The sequence below is a fragment of the Corella eumyota genome, chromosome 6 (genome assembly GCF_963082875.1).
Source record: "Corella eumyota chromosome 6, kaCorEumy4.1, whole genome shotgun sequence".
Lineage (NCBI taxonomy): Eukaryota > Metazoa > Chordata > Ascidiacea > Phlebobranchia > Corellidae > Corella > Corella eumyota.
Genome location: NC_137495.1, coordinates 11943534 through 11970017, shown reverse-complemented (window position 1 = coordinate 11970017; position 26484 = coordinate 11943534). Strand labels below are relative to the sequence as shown.

The window sequence follows — 26484 nt, the reverse complement described above, 5'->3', positions numbered from 1 at the left end:
GGCCCGTGCTGTTAGGTGGTCGTAAAAACGTGCGTCGTTTTTTCCTGCATTTCGCTTTAAATTCTTTACGCGACAAGCGCCTTGCTCGGTCGTTTAGACTGGTTTTGTCGACCGGCATGTTCGGGCATTCTATTTGAATAAGGTAAGTTACCCGTTCTTGAAACGGAGTTTTTTTTAATCAAAACTAGTCGCATAAGAAAATGGTACAAGTGCGTGTACATAAAATATCGCGAAATGTGCGATCGTTGTAAGCGCATGGCCCGTGCTGTTAGGTGGTCGTAAAAACGTGCGTCGTTTTCTCCTGCATTTCGCTTTAAATTCTTTACGCGACAAGCGCCTTGCTCGGTCGTTCAGACTGGTTTTGTCGCCCGGCATGTTCGGGCATTCTATTTGAATAAGGTAAGTTACCCGTTCTTGAAACGGAGTTTTTTTTAATCAAGTCGCAGGCTAAATAGGTGCAAAAATGTGGACATGTTGCTGCCTGGGTAAGTTATGCCGGTCGCCTTAGGGTGCATGCAATCTTAGTTTTATTTTTGCCTAAGACGATATGAAAGCGCTAAATAAGCTTACTCAACCAATTTGTAATAAAAGTTAACTAAGAAAACAACGAAAATGTGACAAAAGCTATGTATATATAGAGTGATGTAATAATAGATAATCCTGCCTCAGCAGGATCGTGGGCCGAGCCTGGAGGTAGTGCAATACCAGGACAACCCGTGAACGGGACGAAGCAAGCTTCAGTTCCGCGTTCTGTATTCAAAAATCAGCATAATACAAAGAGCTAGGCGATGCCTAGCGTCCCAGGTATTACAACTGAGAAGAACAGAGGGGGTGGTGACTACGGCAAGCCGTATTTGACATCCCAATAAAGGGATTGCTGTAAAGCATGTCCTCACCAGAGGCCTTTTACAACCCCTGGTGGTTGAAAAATTTGTAGTGTAATACTACCCCCAGCACAGTTAGCAAACGCAATGAAGCTGTGTGGGTTGAAGGTCGCATAGCTATCGTGGTTGGAGGGTTTTAACACCAAGCCACACCCAGCGACTAGAGCTTAATCACTTAGCTTGGCAAAACCACTTTGCAATCGGCGGGAAAAATTTCACGAAACCCTTTCCGATTGCTGTGGCTGCTTTCGCTTGTGAGCTGCTAGCCATGTACCAGATTTCAGCGGGCAAACAATGCATAACATGTGTGCAAAGTGCAAGTGAATGTCAGCAATGTGAGCATACTTTCATCTGGCGTGATCGCTTCTCAGTCTTTGGGCCTTAGATCCAGCAATAGTGCCAACGACGTCACTACACTTGATCTTAGCCCTAGGGGCCGAGAAGCGATGCCCAAAAATGGCGGAATCCGATCGAATTCGCGCGGTCTGTCATTCTGTTCGCGGCCGCTATTGGCTAATTCATTTTATTCCAATAGTTGCTTCGCACCCCGTGTGCAGGTTGACGGTTTTTCAAAGCGGGGTATCTGTTCACAGCCACCCTAATTATCGCCACAGTAATTAATTAATTGCGACCTGTGCGCCACAGGAGGCCGCCGTTAAATTGTGTCGACGCCTATTTACACACTAAACACAAATGTTGCTAATTATAAAGTTGCCTGGCTCTACTTTGCAAATTTTAATCGCGAAATGGGCGAGCCTTGTAAGCGCAAGGTTCGTACTGTTAGGTGGTCGTAAAAACGTGCGTCGTTTTCTCCTGCATTTCGCTTTAAATTCTTTAGGCGACAAGCGCCTTGCTTGGTCGTTTAGACTGGTTTTGTCGACCGGCATGTTCGGGCATTCTATTTGAATAAGGTAAGTTACCCGTTTTTGAAATGGAGTTTTTTTTAATCAAGTCGCACACTAAATCGTTGCAAAAATGTGGACATGTTGCTGCCTGGGTAAGTTATGCCGGTCGCCTTAGGGTGCATGCAATCTTAGTTTTATTTTTGCCTAAGACGATATGAAGGCGCTAAATAAGCTTACTCAACCAATTTGTAATAAAAGTTAACTAAGAAAACAACGAGAATGTGACAAAAGCTATGTATATATAGAGTGATGTAATAATAGATAATCCTGCCGCAGCAGGATCGTGGGCCGAGCCTGGAGGTAGTGCAATACCAGGATAACCCGTGAACGGGACGAAGCAAGCTTCAGTTCCGCGTTCTGTATTCAAAAATCCGCATAATACAAAGAGCTAGGCGATGCCCAAAAATGGCGGAATCCGATCGAATTCGCGCGGTCTGTTATTCTGTTCGCGGCCGCTATTGGCTAATTCATTTTATTCCAATAGTTGCTTCGCACCCCGTGTGCAGGTTGACGGTTTTTCAAGGCGGGGTATCTGTACACAGCCACCCTAATTATCGCCACAGTAATTAATTAACGGCGACCTGTGCGCCACAGGAGGCCGCCGTTAGCTTGTGTCGACGCCTTTTTACACACTAAACACAAATGTTGCTAATTATAAAGTTGCCTGGCTCTACTTTGCAAATTTGAATCGCGAAATGGGCGAGCCTTGTAAGCGCAAGGTTCGTACTGTTAGGTGGTCGTAAAAACGTGCGTCGTTTTCTCCTGCATTTCGCTTTAAATTCTTTACGCGACAAGCGCCTTGCTCGGTCGTTTAGACTGGTTTTGTCGCCCGGCATGTTCGGGCATTCTATTTGAATAAGGTAAGTTACCCGTTCTTGAAACGGAGTTGTTTTTAATCAAGTCGCAGACTAAATCGGTGCAAAAATGTGGACATGTTGCTGCCTGGGTAAGTTATGCCGGTCGCCTTAGGGTGCATGCAATCTTAGTTTTATTTTTGCCTAAGACGATATGAAAGCGCTAAATAAGCTTACTCAACCAATTTGTAAAAAAAGTTAAGTAAGAAAACAACGAGAATGTGACAAAAGCTATGTATATATAGAGTGATGTAATAATAGATAATCCTGCCGCAGCAGGATCGTGTGCCGAGCCTGGAGGTAGTGCAATACCAGGACAACCCGTGAACGGGACGAAGCAAACTTCAGTTCCGCGTTCTGTATTCAAAAATCCGCATAATACAAAGAGCTAGGCGATGCCTAGCGTCCCAGGTATTACAACTGAGAAGAACAGATACTACACTTGATCTTAGCCCTAGGGGCCGAGAAGCGATGCCCAAAATTGGCGGAATCCGATCGAATTCGCGCGGTCTGTCATTTTGTTCGCGGCCGCTATTGGCTAATTCATTTTATTCCAATAGTTGCTTCGCACCCCGTGTGCAGGTTGACGGTTTTTCGAAGCGGGGTATCTGTTCACAGCCACCCTAATTATCGCCGCAGTAATTAATTAACGGCGACCTGTTCGCCACAGGAGGCCGCCGTTAGCTTGTGTCGACGCCTTTTTACACACTAAACACAAATGTTGCTAATTATAAAGTTGCCTGGCTCTACTTTGCAAATTTGAATCGCGAAATGGGCGAGCCTTGTAAGCGCATGGTTCGTACTGTTAGGTGGTCGTAAAAACGTGCGTCGTTTTCTCCTGCATTTCGCTTTAAATTTTTTACGCGACAAGCGCCTTGCTCGGTCGTTTAGACTGGTTTTGTCGACCGGCATGTTCGGGCATTCTATTTGAATAAGGTAAGTTACCCGTTCTTGAAACGGAGTTTTGTTTAATCAAAACTAGTCGCATAAGAAATTGGTACAAGTGCGTGTACATAAAATATCGCGAAATGTGCGATCGTTGTAAGCGCATGGCCCGTGCTGTTAGGTGGTCGTAAAAACGTGCGTCGTTTTCTCCTGCATTTCGCTTTAAATTCTTTACGCGACAAGCGCCTTGCTCGGTCGTTTAGACTGGTTTTGTCGACCGGCATGTTCGGGCATTCTATTTGAATAAGGTAAGTTACCCGTTCTTGAAACGGAGTTTTTTTTAATCAAAACTAGTCGCATAAGAAATTGGTACAAGTGCGTGTACATAAAATATCGCGAAATGTGCGATCGTTGTAAGCGCATGGCCCGTGCTGTTAGGTGGTCGTAAAAACGTGCGTCGTTTTCTCCTGCATTTCGCTTTAAATTCTTTACGCGACAAGCGCCTTGCTCGGTCGTTTAGACTGGTTTTGTCGACCGGCATGTTCGGGCATTCTATTTGAATAAGGTAAGTTACCCGTTCTTGAAACGGAGTTTTTTTTAATCAAAACTAGTCGCATAAGAAAATGGTACAAGTGCGTGTACATAAAATATCGCGAAATGTGCGATTGTTGTAAGCGCATGGCCCGTGCTGTTAGGTGGTCGTAAAAACGTGCGTCGTTTTCTCCTGCATTTCGCTTTAAATTTTTTACGCGACAAGCGCCTTGCTCGGTCGTTTAGACTGGTTTTGTCGACCGGCATGTTCGGGCATTCTATTTGAATAAGGTAAGTTACCCGTTCTTGAAACGGAATTTTTTTTAATCAAAACTAGGTGCATAAGAAATCGGTACAAGTGCGTGTACATAAAATATCGCGAAATGTGCGATCGTTGTAAGCGCATGGCCCGTGCTGTTAGGTGGTCGTAAAAACGTGCGTCGTTTTCTCCTGCATTTCGCTTTAAATTCTTTACGCGACAAGCGCCTTGCTCGGTCGTTTAGACTGGTTTTGTCGACCGTCATGTTCGGGCATTCTATTTGAATAAGGTAAGTTACCCGTTCTTGAAACGGAGTTTTTTTTAATCAAAACTAGTCGCATAAGAAATTGGTACAAGTGCGTGTACATAAAATATCGCGAAATGTGCGATCGTTGTAAGCGCATGGCCCGTGCTGTTAGGTGGTCGTAAAAACGTGCGTCGTTTTTTCCTGCATTTCGCTTTAAATTCTTTACGCGACAAGCGCCTTGCTCGGTCGTTTAGACTGGTTTTGTCGACCGGCATGTTCGGGCATTCTATTTGAATAAGGTAAGTTACCCGTTCTTGAAACGGAGTTTTTTTTAATCAAAACTAGTCGCATAAGAATTGGTACAAGTGCACTTACATAAAATATCGCGAAATGTGCGATCGTTGTAAGCGCATGACCCGTGCTGTTAGGTGGTCGTAAAAACGTGCGTCGTTTTCTCCTGCATTTCGCTTTAAATTCTTTAGGCGACAAGCGCCTTGCTTGGTCGTTTAGACTGGTTTTGTCGACCGGCATGTTCGGGCATTCTATTTGAATAAGGTAAGTTACCCGTTTTTGAAATGGAGTTTTTTTTAATCAAGTCGCACACTAAATCGTTGCAAAAATGTGGACATGTTGCTGCCTGGGTAAGTTATGCCGGTCGCCTTAGGGTGCATGCAATCTTAGTTTTATTTTTGCCTAAGACGATATGAAGGCGCTAAATAAGCTTACTCAACCAATTTGTAATAAAAGTTAACTAAGAAAACAACGAGAATGTGACAAAAGCTATGTATATATAGAGTGATGTAATAATAGATAATCCTGCCGCAGCAGGATCGTGGGCCGAGCCTGGAGGTAGTGCAATACCAGGATAACCCGTGAACGGGACGAAGCAAGCTTCAGTTCCGCGTTCTGTATTCAAAAATCCGCATAATACAAAGAGCTAGGCGATGCCCAAAAATGGCGGAATCCGATCGAATTCGCGCGGTCTGTTATTCTGTTCGCGGCCGCTATTGGCTAATTCATTTTATTCCAATAGTTGCTTCGCACCCCGTGTGCAGGTTGACGGTTTTTCAAGGCGGGGTATCTGTTCACAGCCACCCTAATTATCGCCACAGTAATTAATTAACGGCGACCTGTGCGCCACAGGAGGCCGCCGTTAGCTTGTGTCGACGCCTTTTTACACACTAAACACAAATGTTGCTAATTATAAAGTTGCCTGGCTCTACTTTGCAAATTTGAATCGCGAAATGGGCGAGCCTTGTAAGCGCAAGGTTCGTACTGTTAGGTGGTCGTAAAAACGTGCGTCGTTTTCTCCTGCATTTCGCTTTAAATTCTTTACGCGACAAGCGCCTTGCTCGGTCGTTTAGACTGGTTTTGTCGCCCGGCATGTTCGGGCATTCTATTTGAATAAGGTAAGTTACCCGTTCTTGAAACGGAGTTTTTTTTAATCAAAACTAGTCGCAAAAGAAATTGGTACAAGTGCGTGTACATAAAATATCGCGAAATGTACGATCGTTGTAAGCGCATGGCCCGTGCTGTTAGGTGGTCGTAAAAACGTGCGTCGTTTTCTCCTGCATTTCGCTTTAAATTCTTTACGCGACAAGCGCCTTGCTCGGTCGTTTAGACTGGTTTTGTCGACCGGCATGTTCGGGCATTCTATTTGAATAAGGTAAGTTACACGTTCTTGAAACGGAGTTTTTTATAATCAATACTAGTCGCATAAGAATTGGTACAAGTGCACGTACATAAAATATCGCGAAATGTGCGATCGTTGTAAGCGCATGGCCCGTGATGTTAGGTGGTCGTAAAAACGTGCGTCGTTTTTTCCTGCATTTTGCTTTAAATTCTTTACGCGACAAGCGCCTTGCTCGGTCGTTTAGACTGGTTTTGTCTACCGGCATGTTCGGGCATTCTATTTGAATAAGGTAAGTTACCCGTTTTTGAAACGGAGTTTTTTTTAATCAAGTCGCAGACTAAATCGGTGCAAAAATGTGGACATGTTGCTGCCTGGGTAAGTTATGCCGGTCGCCTTAGGGTGCATGCAATCTTAGTTTTATTTTTGCCTAAGACGATATGAAAGCGCTAAATAAGCTTACTCAACCAATTTGTAATAAAAGTTAACTAAGAAAACAACGAAAATGTGACAAAAGCTATGTATATATAGAGTGATGTAATAATAGATAATCCTGCCGCAGCAGGATCGTGGGCCGAGCCTGGAGGTAGTGCAATACCAGGACAACCCGTGAACGGGACGAAGCAAGCTTCAGTTCCGCGTTCTGTATTCAAAAATCCGCATAATACAAAGAGCTAGGCGATGCCTAGCGTCCCAGGTATTACAACTGAGAAGAACAGAGGTGGTGACTACGGCAAGCCGTATTTGACATCCCAATAAAGGGATTGCTGTAAAGCATGTCCTCACCAGAGGCCTTTTACAACCCCTGGTGGTTGAAAAAGGTTGTAGTGTAATACTACCCCCAGCACAGTTAGCAAACGTAATGAAGCTGTGTGGGTTGAAGGGCGCATAGCTATCGTGGTTGGAGGGTTTTAACACCAAGCCACACCCAGCGACTAGAGCTTAATCACTTAGCTTGGCAAAACCACTTTGCAATCGGCGGGAAAAATTTCACGAAACCCTTTCCGATTGCTGTGGCTGCTTTCGCTTGTGAGCTGCTAGCCATGTACCAGATTTCAGCGGGCAAACAATGCATAACATGTGTGCAAAGTGCAAAGTGCTGAGTGAAAGTGAATGTCAGCAATGTGAGCATACTTTCATCTGGCGTGATCGCTTCTCAGTCTTTGGGCCTTAGATCCAGCAATAGTGCCAACGACGTCACTACACTTGATCTTAGCCCTAGGGGCCGAGAAGCGATGCCCAAAAATGGCGGAATCCGATCGAATTCGCGCGGTCTGTCATTCTGTTCGCGGCCGCTATTGGCTAATTCATTTTATTCCAATAGTTGCTTCGCACCCCGTGTGCAGGTTGACGGTTTTTCGAAGCGGGGTATCTGTTCACAGCCACCCTAATTATCGCCGCAGTAATTAATTAACGGCGACCTGTGCGCCACAGGAGGCCGCCGTTAGCTTGTGTCGACGCCTTTTTACATACTAAACACAAATGTTGCTAATTATAAAGTTGCCTGGCTCTACTTTGCAAATTTGAATCGCGAAATGGGCGAGCCTTGTAAGCGCAAGGTTCGTACTGTTAGGTGGTCGTAAAAACGTGCGTCGTTTTCTCCTGCATTTCGCTTTAAATTCTTTACGCGACAAGCGCCTTGCTCGGTCGTTTAGACTGGTTTTGTCGCCCGGCATGTTCGGGCATTCTATTTGAATAAGGTAAGTTACCCGTTCTTGAAACGGAGTTTTTTTTAATCAAAACTAGTCGCATAAGAAATTGGTACAAGTGCGTGTACATAAAATATCGCGAAATGTGCGATCGTTGTAAGCGCATGGCCTGTGCTGTTAGGGGGTCGAAAAACGTGCGTCGTTTTCTCCTGCATTTCGCTTTAAATTCTTTACGCGACAAGCGCCTTGCTCGGTCGTTTAGACTGGTTTTGTCGACCGGCATGTTCGGGCATTCTATTTGAATAAGGTAAGTTACCCGTTCTTGAAACGGAGTTTTTTTTAATCAAAACTAGTCGCATAAGAATTGGTACAAGTGCACGTACATAAAATATCGCGAAATGTGCGATCGTTGTAAGCGCATGGCCCGTGCTGTTAGGTGGTCGTAAAAACGTGCGTCGTTTTCTCCTGCATTTCGCTTTAAATTCTTTACGCGACAAGCGCCTTGCTCGGTCGTTTAGACTGGTTTTGTCGACCGGCATGTTCGGGCATTCTATTTGAATAAGGTAAGTTACCCGTTCTTGAAACGGAGTTTTTTTTAATCAAAACTAGTCGCATAAGAAATTGGATTAAGTGCCTGTACATAAAATATCGCGAAATGTGCGAGCCTTGTAAGCGCATGGCCCGTGCTGTTAGGTGGTCGTAAAAACGTGCGTCGTTTTCTCCTGCATTTCGCTTTAAATTCTTTACGCGACCAGCGCCTTGCTCGGTCGTTCAGACTGGTTTTGTCGCCCGGCATGTTCGAGCATTCTATTTGAATAAGGTAAGTTACCCGTTCTTGGTGACTTATACTTTTTAACAACAGTTATTTATTTATATCTAATTCACGTCGCCCATTAGGGTTGGGACAGCTTTAGCTTATGTTCGATATAGTTGGCTTTTTTGACAAGGCATTTTTTAACGCCCGAGCGAATTATATCAATAAAAATGGAAAACCAAAATTTGAGTTTGAACAACAACAACAAACGAAAAATTTCACCAACAACAAAGAATACAAATTCACCCAAAAGACCAAACCAAGAAGACCAATTAAAAAAGAATACCTCGATTCCACCAGACAGACAGACATGGCAGCAGGACAATAAAACATCAAAAGATCTTCCCAGCCATGTCACTGGAAAAAAATCTTTTGCAAATGTGGCTGGTGGAGGCAAAACCACACCATCGGTTAATCTGAATATACACGACTGCAACATAATGCTAAGGTTCGAACCAAGGCGAAGCCGAGAAGAAGTGTTTAATCGCCTTCTTAAGGACATTAAATTCAAAACAACTGACTATGAAAGTATTTTTTGTAAATTTTCTGGGCTCTGTGTAATTACAATGACTAACACTGAAAAAACAAAAGATTTGGTAAACATATTGAAAAATGAATATTTTAAACAAAAATGGTCTGACTTAATCTATGTAAGAAAATGGGTGGAAGAAGACATCCCAATTATTTTTTCAAACGTACCCTCCAAATTTCCTGACAATATTATCATTGAAAAAATAAAACAACTTCAGCTTGAAGTTACAAGATCAATTCATATTAAAGACAAATTTGGAGTAAAAAACGGAAAACGATATTACTTTGTAAAGGAAGAAAACATTCGTCAAGTAACAGTACCCAAACAATTAATATACGGAAACTATTATTTTCCTGTTTACCATCCCGGACAACAAGCAAAAAACATAAACGAACCGGATAAACAACAAGAAAAAACAGAAAAAAACATACCAAAAGAACAGCAACAAAATTCGCCACAAACAAACAAAGATAATGAAACCGAAACCCCGAAGGACCATCAAGAGAAGAAACCTAGCATATTTTCCCCGCCACGGCCAATAATAAAAAATCAAAATGAAACATACACGCCACAAAGAAACACTTCAATCCAAAATAAACCCAGCAGTAGACAACAGACACCAGCCCACATCACCCACAAATCAATCCCATATGTCATAAACACCTCCGATGAAGAAGAAGTATATCCATTGGAAACATCGATGGAAAATTCAGAAGATATAAACTATACTTACCCGTCCGCAGGTAAAATAATATACAATCTTTCAGAAACAAATAATACAAACCTTTAAACAAACTATCAAAACTAATTAACAATCAAATTTATTTACTTTTTCTAATTTTTCCTGTAAAATATTTGTTTAATAATGGTGTCATATTTAACTATAACAACTCTCAATTGCAACGGACTTGGCAATATGATAAAACGACAAACTTTATTTAATAACTTAGCAAACTCCTTAAGTACAATTATACTGCTTCAAGAAACCCATTCCCTACCCCAATTAGAATCGATATGGGCATCCGAATGGAAAAATGGCCCATCTTTCTTCAACTCTTCCAGTTGCTTTTCAAACGCACGCGGTGGAGTTGCAATACTTTTTAACACTAAAACTATCACACCATCAAACATACACTACACAACAGACGGACGGACAATTTCATTAGATATTAACACACATACACATACAATTCATATAATAAACATATACGCACCAGTTTCATCACACCAAAATTCAACTGATAACATAAAATTTTTCAACTCAATACTACACCTCACCTCATCACCTTACCCAACCATAATGGCGGGTGACTATAATAACATCGAAAACACACAAACTGACAGAACACCTCCATTAACACATAACACACAAAATAAATCAATACAAACATTTCAACAACTTTTCGGACTTTATGACTCATTTAGAAAACTACATCCTCACAAACAACAATATACATACACCGGACACAACATGCAGTCCAGACTAGATAGAATATACATTACACCAGAAATAACACCACTCGAACATAAAATACAGCCATTTCCACTTTCAGACCATGACATTGTCACACTTACATTTACACTCACAAACACACACATCATTAAAAAAGGAAAAGGATTTTGGAAAAACAACACAAACACTTATCACGATGCAGACTTTTCACACACACTAGCACATAAATTACCACATTGGAACAACACAACACAAAACATAAACACAAACTGGAATAATATTAAAAGACATATCAAACACCTAAACATAAAACATTCAATTTTGATCAAAAACAGACAGACTGACAACATACAAACACTTACCAATAACATGAACACAGCAAAAGAAAACTTACAACATAACCCAACACCACAACATTACAAAACATATCAAACATCAAAAAATAATTTGGCTAAAAAGATTAAACAACATACAAAACAAAAAATATTCAATACCATTTTAAATAACCAATACAAACATGCACCTGATAAATACATTTACAAACAAATTAAAACCCACATTACTCAAACACAAATACCAGAACTTTATAACAAATACTTCTTACCATATTCTACAACAAAACAATTGATCAATATAACACAACAATATTACACTAACTTATACAACAACACATACACTGACACAAATCACATTTTTCACTCAAATACATTACCACAACTAACCACAAAACAACAAATCTCATTAACAACACCCATTACAAAAACAGAACTATTAAACACAATAAAATCACTTTCACCACAAAAGACACCTGGGCCTGACGGACTATCATTTGAACTCTACAAAACACACTCAGACACACTTCAAAATACATTACTCAAACTATATAACAATTTTTTAACAACAGGCACCATACCGCAACAATTTAAAACAGGCACTATAACATTAATACACAAACACAAATCAAAATCACTTTTAGAAAACTATAGACCAATATCATTACTAAACACTGACATCAAAATTTTCACTCGCATTTTGGCCAACAGACTGAAAAATATCACTAACACCTTACTATCACACACACAATTTGCACAACAAAACAAATCAGCAGCAGGCGCAAGCTTGTTGCTGAGGGACATATACAATTTATCCACAACACGACATAAACAATACCATATCATATCACTAGATTTTAAAAAAGCATTTGATTCAATAAGCCACACATACCTACTAGACACACTTGCCAAATTTAACTTTCCAATCACATTCATTAACATTATTAAATCACTCAATACAGACGCCACATCACACATTCTCATTAACAAACATATCACTCCACCAGTACACATCAAAAAAGGAATTCGACAAGGAGACTCACTAAGCTTACACCTATTCACACTTTCAATTGAACCACTTATACAACAAATAGACGCAGATAACACAATTAAAGGAATACACATAACAGGACAAAATATTATCAAAACAATTTCATATGCAGATGACATAACCCTCACACTGTCCACACCTCAATCAATACACTCAGCTTTTAAAACACTACAATTATTCGAACATGCATCTGGACTTACACTCAATCACAACAAAACAAATACATTAATTACTAACCGCAATATTAAAACACAGAATATACCACAAAACATAAACCCTAATTACACACACATTTCACCACTTAACATACCAATAGGCATACCTACACAAATTCACAAATCATGGAACACAACATATAACAAAATTACAACAGAACACGAGAATTTAAAACAACATTATACTACACTTGAACATAAAACAATATTAACAAAAACAAAACTACTGCCCCACATTCGAGCAATGGCCAGCACATACCCTATACCACAACATATCATATCAAAAATAAACAACACATTTCTTACATATGCACTAGGAAAAACACACACAAATATCACATATAAAACACTGACACTACCACAGGCATTCGGAGGCTATTCATTTCCAGACATACAAACATACGCAGACCTTTTTTACATAAGACCACTTTTTTCACACACCAAATACAGATTAAATGCAAGCCCACCAACCATACAGGACACTCTCATAGAATATCACATAGGACACACACTTTCCAAACTACACAACATCTTACCACTTAACACAATACCACATATTGACAACACAAACAAAAACTATTTACATTACATCACAATTATAAACAAATACAACATAACTTCAAAACAACTGCTATCAGGAAACATAAACAAACTATATAAAACAATTATAACACCCACAACCAAATCTACAATTCCATGGTCAAATATACACAGTAAAATTTTAACAAACAGCACCAAAACATTTAACTTTAAGCTTATACATAACATATTACCACTCAAATCTACATACATGCATTTTAATTTAGACAACAACTCACATTGCCTGTTTTGCAACAAAGCCGCGTACGAAACTTCTTTTCACACTTTTCATGCTTGTAAACAAATCCAACCTTTACTTACTTTAACTAATAACATATTTACCTTTCTATCTGGCCAAGATCACAATATTTTTGATAATTCCGACCATTTAAATTTAGTTCCACCATCTTCAATCTCACCCTTATATCTTGATCACTATATTCTTCTTATTTCAATTTTACATCAAAAAATCTGGAAACAAAGAAACCAAATTTGCCATGAAAAATTAAACTTTTCTATACCAACTATTCTATCCTCTTTTAAAAAAACTTTATACTCCCAACTCACCCTTGAAAACAGCAAAAATCAAAGCTTATATTCCCACATCATCACGGAATGCATAACATCATTTGAACATAACTCAGCAGTTACCTAATAAATTACTCTGACCTAAAAATAATTGCAAAAATAAATTTTAACACTTAAAACAGATTAATTTTTAATTTATACATAATAACTACCCAAATATAATCCAAAACATGTCATCACTGTTAATAAGCAATAATACCTTTCTATAACCCCAAGTAAAACAATTTAAAAAATCCAATTTCAACTAAATAAATTTAAAATAACATTATTATTTAAAATTTATCAAATCAATCTATTAAAACTGCTAAAATACACCAATAATTATAACAGTACAACTAATAAACATTAAGTAATATATTTAGTACATGAAAACCAATTCTTAAACTCAAAATTGACCAAATTTTTAACCAAAAACAATTTTTTTTAAACATGTGCTTTTTGCCATGGCAACATAAAGTTTCGTACACTACTAGCGGCAAAATAATTAAATTATCCTCAAATAAATAATTTTTTGTATATTTATAAACTATAATTTTGTACTGTATATCTTCTATATAAACATAACTTCCTTAAAGAATATATACTTTTCAATTGCTTTATAATTTAGATGTACATATTAACCATTTAAAATTGTAAATATTTACTAATTTATCGTTGTAACTTGTCTTTTTTTTTAGTAAATGTAATTGTATGTTTTAAACCGTAATATTGTTGTATATTTTTGTATACACAAAGTTTTCCTTAAACAGCTCTTCAAACTAGCTTTAATGACAACAGAAACAAATTAATTTTCAAAAATCCTTAAAAATAAATAAATGTTTTTTTTTCTTTTCTAAACTAATTTTTTTCGTAATTTAATTGTAGTTTTAATAAATGTATTTATATCAATCCAAACTTTAATTACCACCACTAATATACAAAATTAATGAAAACTTACCTTTTTAAACAGAATCGTTATTTTTTTTTTGTGTACTCGCAATAATTTTCGTTTGTGTTATTTTTAATTAATGCAAATAAAATAAAATAAGGAGTTTTTTTTAATCAAAACTAGTCGCATAAGAAATTGGTACAAGTGCGTGTACATAAAATATCGCGAAATGTGCGATCGTTGTAAGCGCATGGCCTGTGCTGTTAGGGGGTCGAAAAACGTGCGTCGTTTTCTCCTGCATTTCGCTTTAAATTCTTTACGCGACAAGCGCCTTGCTCGGTCGTTTAGACTGGTTTTGTCGACCGGCATGTTCGGGCATTCTATTTGAATAAGGTAAGTTACCCGTTCTTGAAACGGAGTTTTTTTTAATCAAAACTAGTCGCATAAGAATTGGTACAAGTGTACGTACATAAAATATCGCGAAATGTGCGATCGTTGTAAGCGCATGGCCCGTGCTGTTAGGTGGTCGTAAAAACATGCGTCGTTTTCTTCTGCATTTCGCTTTAAATTCTTTACGCGACAAGCGCCTTGCTCGGTCGTTTAGACTGGTTTTGTCGACCGGCATGTTCGGGCATTCTATTTGAATAAGGTAAGTTACCCGTTCTTGAAACAGAGTTTTTTTTAATCAAAACTAGTCGCATAAGAAATTGGATTAAGTGCCTGTACATAAAATATCGCGAAATGTGCGATCGTTGTAAGCGCATGGCCCGTGCTGTTAGGTGGTCGTAAAAACGTGCGTCGTTTTCTCCTGCATTTCGCTTTAAATTCTTTACGCGACAAGCGCCTTGCTCGGTCGTTTAGACTGGTTTTGTCGACCGGCATGTTCGGGCATTCTATTTGAATAAGGTAAGTTACCCGTTCTTAAAACGGAGTTTTTTTTAATCAAAACTAGTCGCATAAGAAAATGGTACAAGTGCGTGTACATAAAATATCGCGAAATGTGCGATCGTTGTAAGCGCATGGCCCGTGCTGTTAGGTGGTCGTAAAAACGTGCGTCGTTTTCTCCTGCATTTCGCTTTAAATTCTTTACGCGACAAGCGCCTTGCTCGGTCGTTTAGACTGGTTTTGTCGACCGGCATGTTCGGGCATTCTATTTGAATAAGGTAAGTTACCCGTTCTTGAAACGGAGTTTTTTTTAATCAAAACTAGTCGCATAAGAATTGGTACAAGTGCACGTACATAAAATATCGCGAAATGTGCGATCGTTGTAAGCGCATGGCCCGTGCTGTTAGGTGGTCGTAAAAACGTGCGTCGTTTTCTCCTGCATTTCGCTTTAAATTCTTTACGCGACAAGCGCCTTTGCTCGGTCGTTCAGACTGGTTTTGTCGCCCGGCATGTTCGGGCATTCTATTTGAATAAGGTAAGTTACCCGTTCTTGAAACGGAGTTTTTTTTAATCAAGTCGCAGACTAAATAGGTGCAAAAATGTGGACATGTTGCTGCCTGGGTAAGTTATGCCGGTCGCCTTAGGGTGCATGCAATCTTAGTTTTATTTTTGCCTAAGACGATATGAAAGCGCTAAATAAGCTTACTCAACCAATTTGTAATAAAAGTTAACTAAGAAAACAACGAAAATGTGACAAAAGCTATGTATATATAGAGTGATGTAATAATAGATAATCCTGCCGCAGCAGGATCGTGGGCCGAGCCTGGAGGTAGTGCAATACCAGGACAACCCGTGAACGGGACGAAGCAAGCTTCAGTTCCGCGTTCTGTATTCAAAAATCCGCATAATACAAAGAGCTAGGCGATGCCTAGCGTCCCAGGTATTACAACTGAGAAGAACAGAGGTGGTGACTACGGCAAGCCGTATTTGACATCCCAATAAAGGGATTGCTGTAAAGCATGTCCTCACCAGAGGCCTTTTACAACCCCTGGTGGTTGAAAAAGGTTGTAGTGTAATACTACCCCCAGCACAGTTAGCAAACGTAATGAAGCTGTGTGGGTTGAAGGGCGCATAGCTATCGTGGTTGGAGGGTTTTAACACCAAGCCACACCCAGCGACTAGAGCTTAATCACTTAGCTTGGCAAAACCACTTTGCAATCGGCGGGAAAAATTTCACGAAACCCTTTCCGATTGCTGTGGCTGCTTTCGCTTGTGAGCTGCTAGCCATGTACCAGATTTCAGCGGGCAAACAATGCATAACATGTGTGCAAAGTGCAAAGTGCTGAGTGAAAGTGAATGTCAGCAATGTGAGCATACTTTCATCTGGCGTGATCGCTTCTCAGTCTTTGGGCCTTAGATCCAGCAATAGTGCCAACGACGTCACTACACTTGATCTTAGCCCTAGGGGCCGAGAAGCGATGCCCAAAATTGGCGGAATCCGATCGAATTCGCGCGGTCTGTCATTCTGTTCGCGGCCGCTATTGGCTAATTCATTTTATTCCAATAGTTGCTTCGCACCCCGTGTGCAGGTTGACGGTTTTTCGAAGCGGGGTATCTGTTCACAGCCACCCTAATTATCGCCGCAGTAATTAATTAACGGCGACCTGTGCGCCACAGGAGGCCGCCGTTAGCTTGTGTCGACGCCTTTTTACATACTAAACACAAATGTTGCTAATTATAAAGTTGCCTGGCTCTACTTTGCAAATTTGAATCGCGAAATGGGCGAGCCTTGTAAGCGCAAGGTTCGTACTGTTAGGTGGTCGTAAAAACGTGCGTCGTTTTCTCCTGCATTTCGCTTTAAATTCTTTACGCGACAAGCGCCTTGCTCGGTCGTTTAGACTGGTTTTGTCGCCCGGCATGTTCGGGCATTCTATTTGAATAAGGTAAGTTACCCGTTCTTGAAACGGAGTTTTTTTTAATCAAAACTAGTCGCATAAGAAATTGGTACAAGTGCGTGTACATAAAATATCGCGAAATGTGCGATCGTTGTAAGCGCATGGCCCGTGCTGTTAGGTGGTCGTAAAAACGTGCGTCGTTTTCTCCTGCATTTCGCTTTAAATTCTTTACGCGACAAGCGCCTTGCTCGGTCGTTTAGACTGGTTTTGTCGACCGGCATGTTCGGGCATTCTATTTGAATAAGGTAAGTTACCCGTTCTTGAAACGGAGTTTTTTTTAATCAAAACTAGTCGCATAAGAAATTGGTACAAGTGCCTGTACATAAAATATCGCGAAATGTGCGATCGTTGTAAGCGCATGGCCTGTGCTGTTAGGTGGTCGTAAAAACTTGCGTCGTTTTCTCCTGCATTTCGCTTTAAATTCTTTACGCGACAAGCGCCTTGCTCGATCGTTTAGACTGGTTTTGTCGGCCGGCATGTTCGGGCATTCTATTTGAATAAGGTAAGTTACCCGTTCTTGAAACGGAGTTTTTTTTAATCAAAACAAGTCGCATAAGAAATTGGTACAAGTGCGTGTACATAAAATATCGCGAAATGTGCGATCGTTGTAAGCGCATGGCCTGTGCTGTTAGGTGGTCGTAAAAACGGGCGTCGTTTTCTCCTGCATTTCGCTTTAAATTCTTTACGCGACAAGCGCCTTGCTCGGTCGTTTAAACTGGTTTTGTCGCCCGGCATGTTCGGGCATTCTATTTGAATAAGGTAAGTTACCCGTTCTTGAAACGGAGTTTTTTTTAATCAAAACAAGTCGCATAAGAAATTGGTACAAGTGCGTGTACATAAAATATCGCGAAATGTGCGATCTTGTAAGCGCATGGCCCGTGCTGTTAGGTGGTCGTAAAAACGTGCGTCGTTTTCTCCTGCATTTCGCTTTAAATTCTTTACGCGACAAGCGCCTTGCTCGGTCGTTTAGACTGGTTTTGTCGACCGGCATGTTCGGGCATTCTATTTGAATAAGGTAAGTTACCCGTTCTTGAAACGAAGTTTTTTTTAATCAAAACTAGTCGCATAAGAAATTGGTACAAGTGCGTGTACATAAAATATCGCGAAATGTGCGATCGTTGTAAGCGCATGGCCTGTGCTGTTAGGGGGTCGAAAAACGTGCGTCGTTTTCTCCTGCATTTCGCTTTAAATTCTTTACGCGACAAGCGCCTTGCTCGGTCGTTTAGACTGGTTTTGTCGACCGGCATGTTCGGGCATTCTATTTGAATAAGGTAAGTTACCCGTTCTTGAAACGGAGTTTTTTTTAATCAAAACTAGTCGCATAAGAAATTGGAATAAGTGCCTGTACATAAAATATCGCGAAATGTGCGATCGTTGTAAGCGCATGGCCCGTGCTGTTAGGTGGTCGTAAAAACGTGCGTCGTTTTCTCCTGCATTTCGCTTTAAATTCTTTACGCGACAAGCGCCTTGCTCGGTCGTTTAGACTGGTTTTGTCGACCGGCATGTTCGGGCATTCTATTTGAATAAGGTAAGTTACCCGTTCTTGAAACGGAGTTTTTTTTAATCAAAACTAGTCGCATAAGAATTGGTACAAGTGCACGTACATAAAATATCGCGAAATGTGCGATCGTTGTAAGCGCATGGCCCGTGCTGTTAGGTGGTCGTAAAAACGTGCGTCGTTTTCTCCTGCATTTCGCTTTAAATTCTTTACGCGACAAGCGCCTTGCTCGGTCGTTTAGACTGGTTTTGTCGACCGGCATGTTCGGGCATTCTATTTGAATAAGGTAAGTTACCCGTTCTTGAAACAGAGTTTTTTTTAATCAAAACTAGTCGCATAAGAAATTGGATTAAGTGCCTGTACATAAAATATCGCGAAATGTGCGATCGTTGTAAGCGCATGGCCCGTGCTGTTAGGTGGTCGTAAAAACGTGCGTCGGTTTCTCCTGCATTTCGCTTTAAATTCTTTACGCGACAAGCGCCTTGCTCGGTCGTTTAGACTGGTTTTGTCGACCGGCATGTTCGGGCATTCTATTTGAATAAGGTAAGTTACCCGTTCTTAAAACGGAGTTTTTTTTAATCAAAACTAGTCGCATAAGAAAATGGTACAAGTGCGTGTACATAAAATATCGCGAAATGTGCGATCGTTGTAAGCGCATGGCCCGTGCTGTTAGGTGGTCGTAAAAACATGCGTCGTTTTCTCCTGCATTTCGCTTTAAATTCTTTACGCGACAAGCGCCTTGCTCGGTCGTTTAGACTGGTTTTGTCGACCGGCATGTTCGGGCATTCTATTTGAATAAGGTAAGTTACCCGTTCTTGAAACGGAGTTTTTTTTAATCAAAACTAGTCGCATAAGAATTGGTACAAGTGCACGTACATAAAATATCGCGAAATGTGCGATCGTTGTAAGCGCATGGCCCGTGCTGTTAGGTGGTCGTAAAAACGTGCGTCGTTTTCTCCTGCATTTCGCTTTAAATTCTTTACGCGACAAGCGCCTTTGCTCGGTCGTTCAGACTGGTTTTGTCGCCCGGCATGTTCGGGCATTCTATTTGAATAAGGTAAGTTACCCGTTCTTGAAACGGAGTTTTTTTTAATCAAGTCGCAGACTAAATAGGTGCAAAAATGTGGACATGTTGCTGCCTGGGTAAGTTATGCCGGTCGCCTTAGGGTGCATGCAATCTTAGTTTTATTTTTGCCTAAGACGATATGAAAGCGCTAAATAAGCTTACTCAACCAATTTGTAATAAAAGTTAACTAAGAAAACAACGAAAATGTGACAAAAGCTATGTATATATAGAGTGATGTAATAATAGATAATCCTGCCGCAGCAGGATCGTGGGCCGAGCCTGGAGGTAGTGCAATACCAGGACAACCCGTGAACGGGACGAAGCAAGCTTCAGTTCCGCGTTCTGTATTCAAAAATCCGCATAATACAAAGAGCTAGGCGATGCCTAGCGTCCCAGGTATTACAACTGAGAAGAACAGAGGTGGTGACTACGGCAAGCCGTATTTGACATCCCAATAAAGGGATTGCTGTAAAGCATGTCCTCACCAGAGGCCTTTTACAACCCCTGGTGGTTGAAAAAGGTTGTAGTGTAATACTACCCCCAGCACAGTTAGCAAACGTAATGAAGCTGTGTGGGTTGAAGGGCGCATAGCTATCGTGGTTGGAGGGTTTTAACACCAAGCCACACCCAGCGACTAGAGCTTAATCACTTAGCTTGGCAAAACCACTTTGCAATCGGCGGGAAAAATTTCACGAAACCCTTTCCGATTGCTGTGGCTGCTTTCGCTTGTGAGCTGCTAGCCATGTACCAGATTTCAGCGGGCAAACAATGCATAACATGTGTGCAAAGTGCAAAGTGCTGAGTGAAAGTGAATGTCAGCAATGTGAGCATACTTTCATCTGGCGTGATCGCTTCTCAGTCTTTGGGCCTTAGATCCAGCAATAGTGCCAACGACGTCACTACACTTGATCTTAGCCCTAGGGGCCGAGAAGCGATGCCCAAAATTGGCGGAATCCGATCGAATTCGCGCGGTCTGTCATTCTGTTCGCGGCCGCTATTGGCTAATTCATTTTATTCCAATAGTTGCTTCGCACCCCGTGTGCAGGTTGACGGTTTTTCGAAGCGGGGTATCTGTTCACAGCCACCCTAATTATCGCCGCAGTAATTAATTAACGGCGACCTGTGCGCCACAGGAGGCCGCCGTTAGCTTGTGTCGACGCCTTTTTACATACTAAACACAAATGTTGCTAATTATAAAGTTGCCTGGCTCTACTTTGCAAATTTGAATCGCGAAATGGGCGAGCCTTGTAAGCGCAAGGTTCGTACTGTTAGGTGGTCGTAAAAACGTGCGTCGTTTTCTCCTGCATTTCGCTTTAAATTCTTTACGCGACAAGCGCCTTGCTCGGTCGTTTAGACTGGTTTTGTCGCCCGGCATGTTCGGGCATTCTATTTGAATAAGGTAAGTTACCCGTTCTTGAAACGGAGTTTTTTTTAATCAAAACTAGTCGCATAAGAAATTGGTACAAGTGCGTGTACATAAAATATCGCGAAATGTGCGATCGTTGTAAGCGCATGGCCCGTGCTGTTAGGTGGTCGTAAAAACGTGCGTCGTTTTCTCCTGCATTTCGCTTTAAATTCTTTACGCGACAAGCGCCTTGCTCGGTCGTTTAGACTGGTTTTGTCGACCGGCATGTTCGGGCATTCTATTTGAATAAGGTAAGTTACCCGTTCTTGAAACGGAGTTTTTTTTAATCAAAACTAGTCGCATAAGAAATTGGTACAAGTGCCTGTACATAAAATATCGCGAAATGTGCGATCGTTGTAAGCGCATGGCCTGTGCTGTTAGGTGGTCGTAAAAACTTGCGTCGTTTTCTCCTGCATTTCGCTTTAAATTCTTTACGCGACAAGCGCCTTGCTCGATCGTTTAGACTGGTTTTGTCGGCCGGCATGTTCGGGCATTCTATTTGAATAAGGTAAGTTACCCGTTCTTGAAACGGAGTTTTTTTTAATCAAAACTAGTCGCATAAGAAATTGGTACAAGTGCGTGTACATAAAATATCGCGAAATGTGCGATCGTTGTAAGCGCATGGCCCGTGCTGTTAGGTGGTCGTAAAAACGTGCGTCGTTTTTTCCTGCATTTCGCTTTAAATTCTTTACGCGACAAGCGCCTTGCTCGGTCGTTTAGACTGGTTTTGTCGACCGGCATGTTCGGGCATTCTATTTGAATAAGGTAAGTTACCCGTTCTTGAAACGGAGTTTTTTTTAATCAAAACTAGTCGCATAAGAATTGGTACAAGTGCACTTACATAAAATATCGCGAAATGTGCGATCGTTGTAAGCGCATGACCCGTGCTGTTAGGTGGTCGTAAAAACGTGCGTCGTTTTCTCCTGCATTTCGCTTTAAATTCTTTAGGCGACAAGCGCCTTGCTTGGTCGTTTAGACTGGTTTTGTCGACCGGCATGTTCGGGCATTCTATTTGAATAAGGTAAGTTACCCGTTTTTGAAATGGAGTTTTTTTTAATCAAGTCGCACACTAAATCGTTGCAAAAATGTGGACATGTTGCTGCCTGGGTAAGTTATGCCGGTCGCCTTAGGGTGCATGCAATCTTAGTTTTATTTTTGCCTAAGACGATATGAAGGCGCTAAATAAGCTTACTCAACCAATTTGTAATAAAAGTTAACTAAGAAAACAACGAGAATGTGACAAAAGCTATGTATATATAGAGTGATGTAATAATAGATAATCCTGCCGCAGCAGGATCGTGGGCCGAGCCTGGAGGTAGTGCAATACCAGGATAACCCGTGAACGGGACGAAGCAAGCTTCAGTTCCGCGTTCTGTATTCAAAAATCCGCATAATACAAAGAGCTAGGCGATGCCCAAAAATGGCGGAATCCGATCGAATTCGCGCGGTCTGTTATTCTGTTCGCGGCCGCTATTGGCTAATTCATTTTATTCCAATAGTTGCTTCGCACCCCGTGTGCAGGTTGACGGTTTTTCAAGGCGGGGTATCTGTTCACAGCCACCCTAATTATCGCCACAGTAATTAATTAACGGCGACCTGTGCGCCACAGGAGGCCGCCGTTAGCTTGTGTCGACGCCTTTTTACACACTAAACACAAATGTTGCTAATTATAAAGTTGCCTGGCTCTACTTTGCAAATTTGAATCGCGAAATGGGCGAGCCTTGTAAGCGCAAGGTTCGTACTGTTAGGTGGTCGTAAAAACGTGCGTCGTTTTCTCCTGCATTTCGCTTTAAATTCTTTACGCGACAAGCGCCTTGCTCGGTCGTTTAGACTGGTTTTGTCGCCCGGCATGTTCGGGCATTCTATTTGAATAAGGTAAGTTACCCGTTCTTGAAACGGAGTTTTTTTTAATCAAAACTAGTCGCATAAGAAATTGGTACAAGTGCGTGTACATAAAATATCGCGAAATGTACGATCGTTGTAAGCGCATGGCCCGTGCTGTTAGGTGGTCGTAAAAACGTGCGTCGTTTTCTCCTGCATTTCGCTTTAAATTCTTTACGCGACAAGCGCCTTGCTCGGTCGTTTAGACTGGTTTTGTCGACCGTCATGTTCGGGCATTCTATTTGAATAAGGTAAGTTACACGTTCTTGAAACGGAGTTTTTTATAATCAATACTAGTCGCATAAGAATTGGTACAAGTGCACGTACATAAAATATCGCGAAATGTGCGATCGTTGTAAGCGCATGGCCTGTGCTGTTAGGTGGTCGTAAAAACGTGCGTCGTTTTTTCCTGCATTTCGCTTTAAATTCTTTACGCGACAAGCGCCTTGCTCGGTCGTTTAGACTGGTTTTGTCTACCGGCATGTTCGGGCATTCTATTTGAATAAGGTAAGTTACCCGTTTTTGAAACGGAGTTTTTTTTAATCAAGTCGCAGACTAAATCGGTGCAAAAATGTGGACATGTTGCTGCCTGGGTAAGTTATGCCGGTCGCCTTAGGGTGCATGCAATCTTAGTTTTATTTTTGCCTAAGACGATATGAAAGCGCTAAATAAGCTTACTCAACCAATTTGTAATAAAAGTTAACTAAGAAAACAACGAAAATGTGACAAAAGCTATGTATATATAGAGTGATGTAATAATAGATAATCCTGCCGCAGCAGGATCGTGGGCCGAGCCTGGAGGTAGTGCAATACCAGGACAACCCGTGAACGGGACGAAGCAAGCTTCAGTTCCGCGTTCTGTATTCAAAAATCCGCATAATACAAAGAGCTAGGCGATGCCTAGCGTCCCAGGTATTACAACTGAGAAGAACAGAGGTGGTGACTACGGCAAGCCGTATTTGACATCCCAATAAAGGGATTGCTGTAAAGCATGTCCTCACCAGAGGCCTTTTACAACCCCTGGTGGTTGAAAAAGGTTGTAGTGTAATACTACCCCCAGCACAGTTAGCAAACGTAATGAAGCTGTGTGGGTTGAAGGGCGCATAGCTATCGTGGTTGGAGGGTTTTAACACCAAGCCACACCCAGCGACTAGAGCTTAATCACTTAGCTTGGCAAAACCACTTTGCAATCGGCGGGAAAAATTTCACGAAACCCTTTCCGATTGCTGTGGCTGCTTTCGCTTGTGAGCTGCTAGCCATGTACCAGATTTCAGCGGGCAAACAATGCATAACATGTGTGCAAAGTGCTGAGTGAAAGTGAATGTCAGCAATGTGAGCATACTTTCATCTGGCGTGATCGCTTCTCAGTCTTTGGGCCTTAGATCCAGCAATAGTGCCAACGACGTCACTACACTTGATCTTAGCCCTAGGGGCCGAGAAGCGATGCCCAAAATTGGCGGAATCCGATCGAATTCGCGCGGTCTGTCATTCTGTTCGCGGCCGCTATTGGCTAATTCATTTTATTCCAATAGTTGCTTCGCACCCCGTGTGCAGGTTGACGGTTTTTCGAAGCGGGGTATCTGTTCACAGCCACCCTAATTATCGCCGCAGTAATTAATTAACGGCGACCTGTGCGCCACAGGAGGCCGCCGTTAGCTTGTGTCGACGCCTTTTTACATACTAAACACAAATGTTGCTAATTATAAAGTTGCCTGGCTCTACTTTGCAAATTTGAATCGCGAAATGGGCGAGCCTTGTAAGCGCAAGGTTCGTACTGTTAGGTGGTCGTAAAAACGTGCGTCGTTTTCTCCTGCATTTCGCTTTAAATTCTTTACGCGACAAGCGCCTTGCTCGGTCGTTTAGACTGGTTTTGTCGACCGGCATGTTCGGGCATTCTATTTGAATAAGGTAAGTTACCCGTTCTTGAAACGGAGTTTTTTTTAATCAAAACTAGTCGCATAAGAAATTGGTACAAGTGCGTGTACATAAAATATCGCGAAATGTGCGATCGTTGTAAGCGCATGGCCTGTGCTGTTAGGGGGTCGAAAAACGTGCGTCGTTTTCTCCTGCATTTCGCTTTAAATTCTTTACGCGACAAGCGCCTTGCTCGGTCGTTTAGACTGGTTTTGTCGACCGGCATGTTCGGGCATTCTATTTGAATAAGGTAAGTTACCCGTTCTTGAAACGGAGTTTTTTTTAATCAAAACTAGTCGCATAAGAATTGGTACAAGTGCACGTACATAAAATATCGCGAAATGTGCGATCGTTGTAAGCGCATGGCCCGTGCTGTTAGGTGGTCGTAAAAACGTGCGTCGTTTTCTCCTGCATTTCGCTTCAAATTCTTTACGCGACAAGCGCCTTGCTCGGTCGTTTAGACTGGTTTTGTCGACCGGCATGTTCGGGCATTCTATTTGAATAAGGTAAGTTACCCGTTCTTGAAACGGAGTTTTTTTTAATCAAAACTAGTCGCATAAGAAATTGGATTAAGTGCCTGTACATAAAATATCGCGAAATGTGCGAGCCTTGTAAGCGCATGGCCCGTGCTGTTAGGTGGTCGTAAAAACGTGCGTCGTTTTCTCCTGCATTTCGCTTTAAATTCTTTACGCGACCAGCGCCTTGCTCGGTCGTTCAGACTGGTTTTGTCGCCCGGCATGTTCGGGCATTCTATTTGAATAAGGTAAGTTACCCGTTCTTGGTGACTTATACTTTTTAACAACAGTTATTTATTTATATCTAATTCACGTCGCCCATTAGGGTTGGGACAGCTTTAGCTTATGTTCGATATAGTTGGCTTTTTTGACAAGGCATTTTTTAAGGCCGAGCGAATTATATCAATAAAAATGGAAAACCAAAATTTGAGTTTGAACAACAACAACAAACGAAAAATTTCACCAACAACAAAGAATACAAATTCACCCAAAAGACCAAACCAAGAAGACCAATAAAAAAAAAGTACCTCGATTCCACCAGACAGACAGACATGGCAGCAGGACAATAAAACATCAAAAGATCTTCCCAGCCATGTCACTGGAAAAAAATCTTTTGCAAATGTGGCTGGTGGAGGCAAAACCACACCATCGGTTAATCTGAATATACACGACTGCAACATAATGCTAAGGTTCGAACCAAGGCGAAGCCGAGAAGAAGTGTTTAATCGCCTTCTTAAGGACATTAAATTCAAAACAACTGACTATGAAAGTATTTTTTGTAAATTTTCTGGGCTCTGTGTAATTACAATGACTAACACTGAAAAAACAAAAGATTTGGTAAACATATTGAAAAATGAATATTTTAAACAAAAATGGTCTGACTTAATCTATGTAAGAAAATGGGTGGAAGAAGACATCCCAATTATTTTTTCAAACGTACCCTCCAAATTTCCTGACAATATTATCATTGAAAAAATAAAACAACTTCAGCTTGAAGTTACAAGATCAATTCATATTAAAGACAAATTTGGAGTAAAAAACGGAAAACGATATTACTTTGTAAAGGAAGAAAACATTCGTCAAGTAACA

The 26484-nt window shown here is 41.2% G+C and overlaps 6 non-coding genes and 3 pseudogenes across 6 annotated transcripts; all 9 read right to left on the bottom strand.

Annotated features, from left to right (window-relative positions):
- Positions 1-671: 671 nt before the first annotated feature.
- LOC145757271 (U2 spliceosomal RNA) lies at positions 672-875 on the bottom strand. Its single transcript, XR_014285323.1, has one exon. It is a non-coding gene; the product is annotated as a U2 spliceosomal RNA (small nuclear RNA).
- A 1192-nt stretch (positions 876-2067) lies between these two features.
- Positions 2068-2209, bottom strand: LOC145757283 (U2 spliceosomal RNA; annotated as a pseudogene).
- A 712-nt stretch (positions 2210-2921) lies between these two features.
- Positions 2922-3116, bottom strand: LOC145757241 (U2 spliceosomal RNA). Its single transcript, XR_014285296.1, has one exon. It is a non-coding gene; the product is annotated as a U2 spliceosomal RNA (small nuclear RNA).
- A 2276-nt stretch (positions 3117-5392) lies between these two features.
- LOC145757281 (U2 spliceosomal RNA) lies at positions 5393-5534 on the bottom strand (annotated as a pseudogene).
- Positions 5535-6759: 1225 nt separating this feature from the next.
- Positions 6760-6960, bottom strand: LOC145757263 (U2 spliceosomal RNA). Its single transcript, XR_014285315.1, has one exon. It is a non-coding gene; the product is annotated as a U2 spliceosomal RNA (small nuclear RNA).
- A 9008-nt stretch (positions 6961-15968) lies between these two features.
- LOC145757262 (U2 spliceosomal RNA) lies at positions 15969-16169 on the bottom strand. The gene has a single exon (XR_014285314.1). It is a non-coding gene; the product is annotated as a U2 spliceosomal RNA (small nuclear RNA).
- A 3774-nt stretch (positions 16170-19943) lies between these two features.
- On the bottom strand, positions 19944-20144 carry LOC145757261 (U2 spliceosomal RNA). The gene has a single exon (XR_014285313.1). It is a non-coding gene; the product is annotated as a U2 spliceosomal RNA (small nuclear RNA).
- Positions 20145-22378: 2234 nt separating this feature from the next.
- Positions 22379-22520, bottom strand: LOC145757280 (U2 spliceosomal RNA; annotated as a pseudogene).
- A 1225-nt stretch (positions 22521-23745) lies between these two features.
- LOC145757260 (U2 spliceosomal RNA) lies at positions 23746-23946 on the bottom strand. The gene has a single exon (XR_014285312.1). It is a non-coding gene; the product is annotated as a U2 spliceosomal RNA (small nuclear RNA).
- Positions 23947-26484: the final 2538 nt, after the last annotated feature.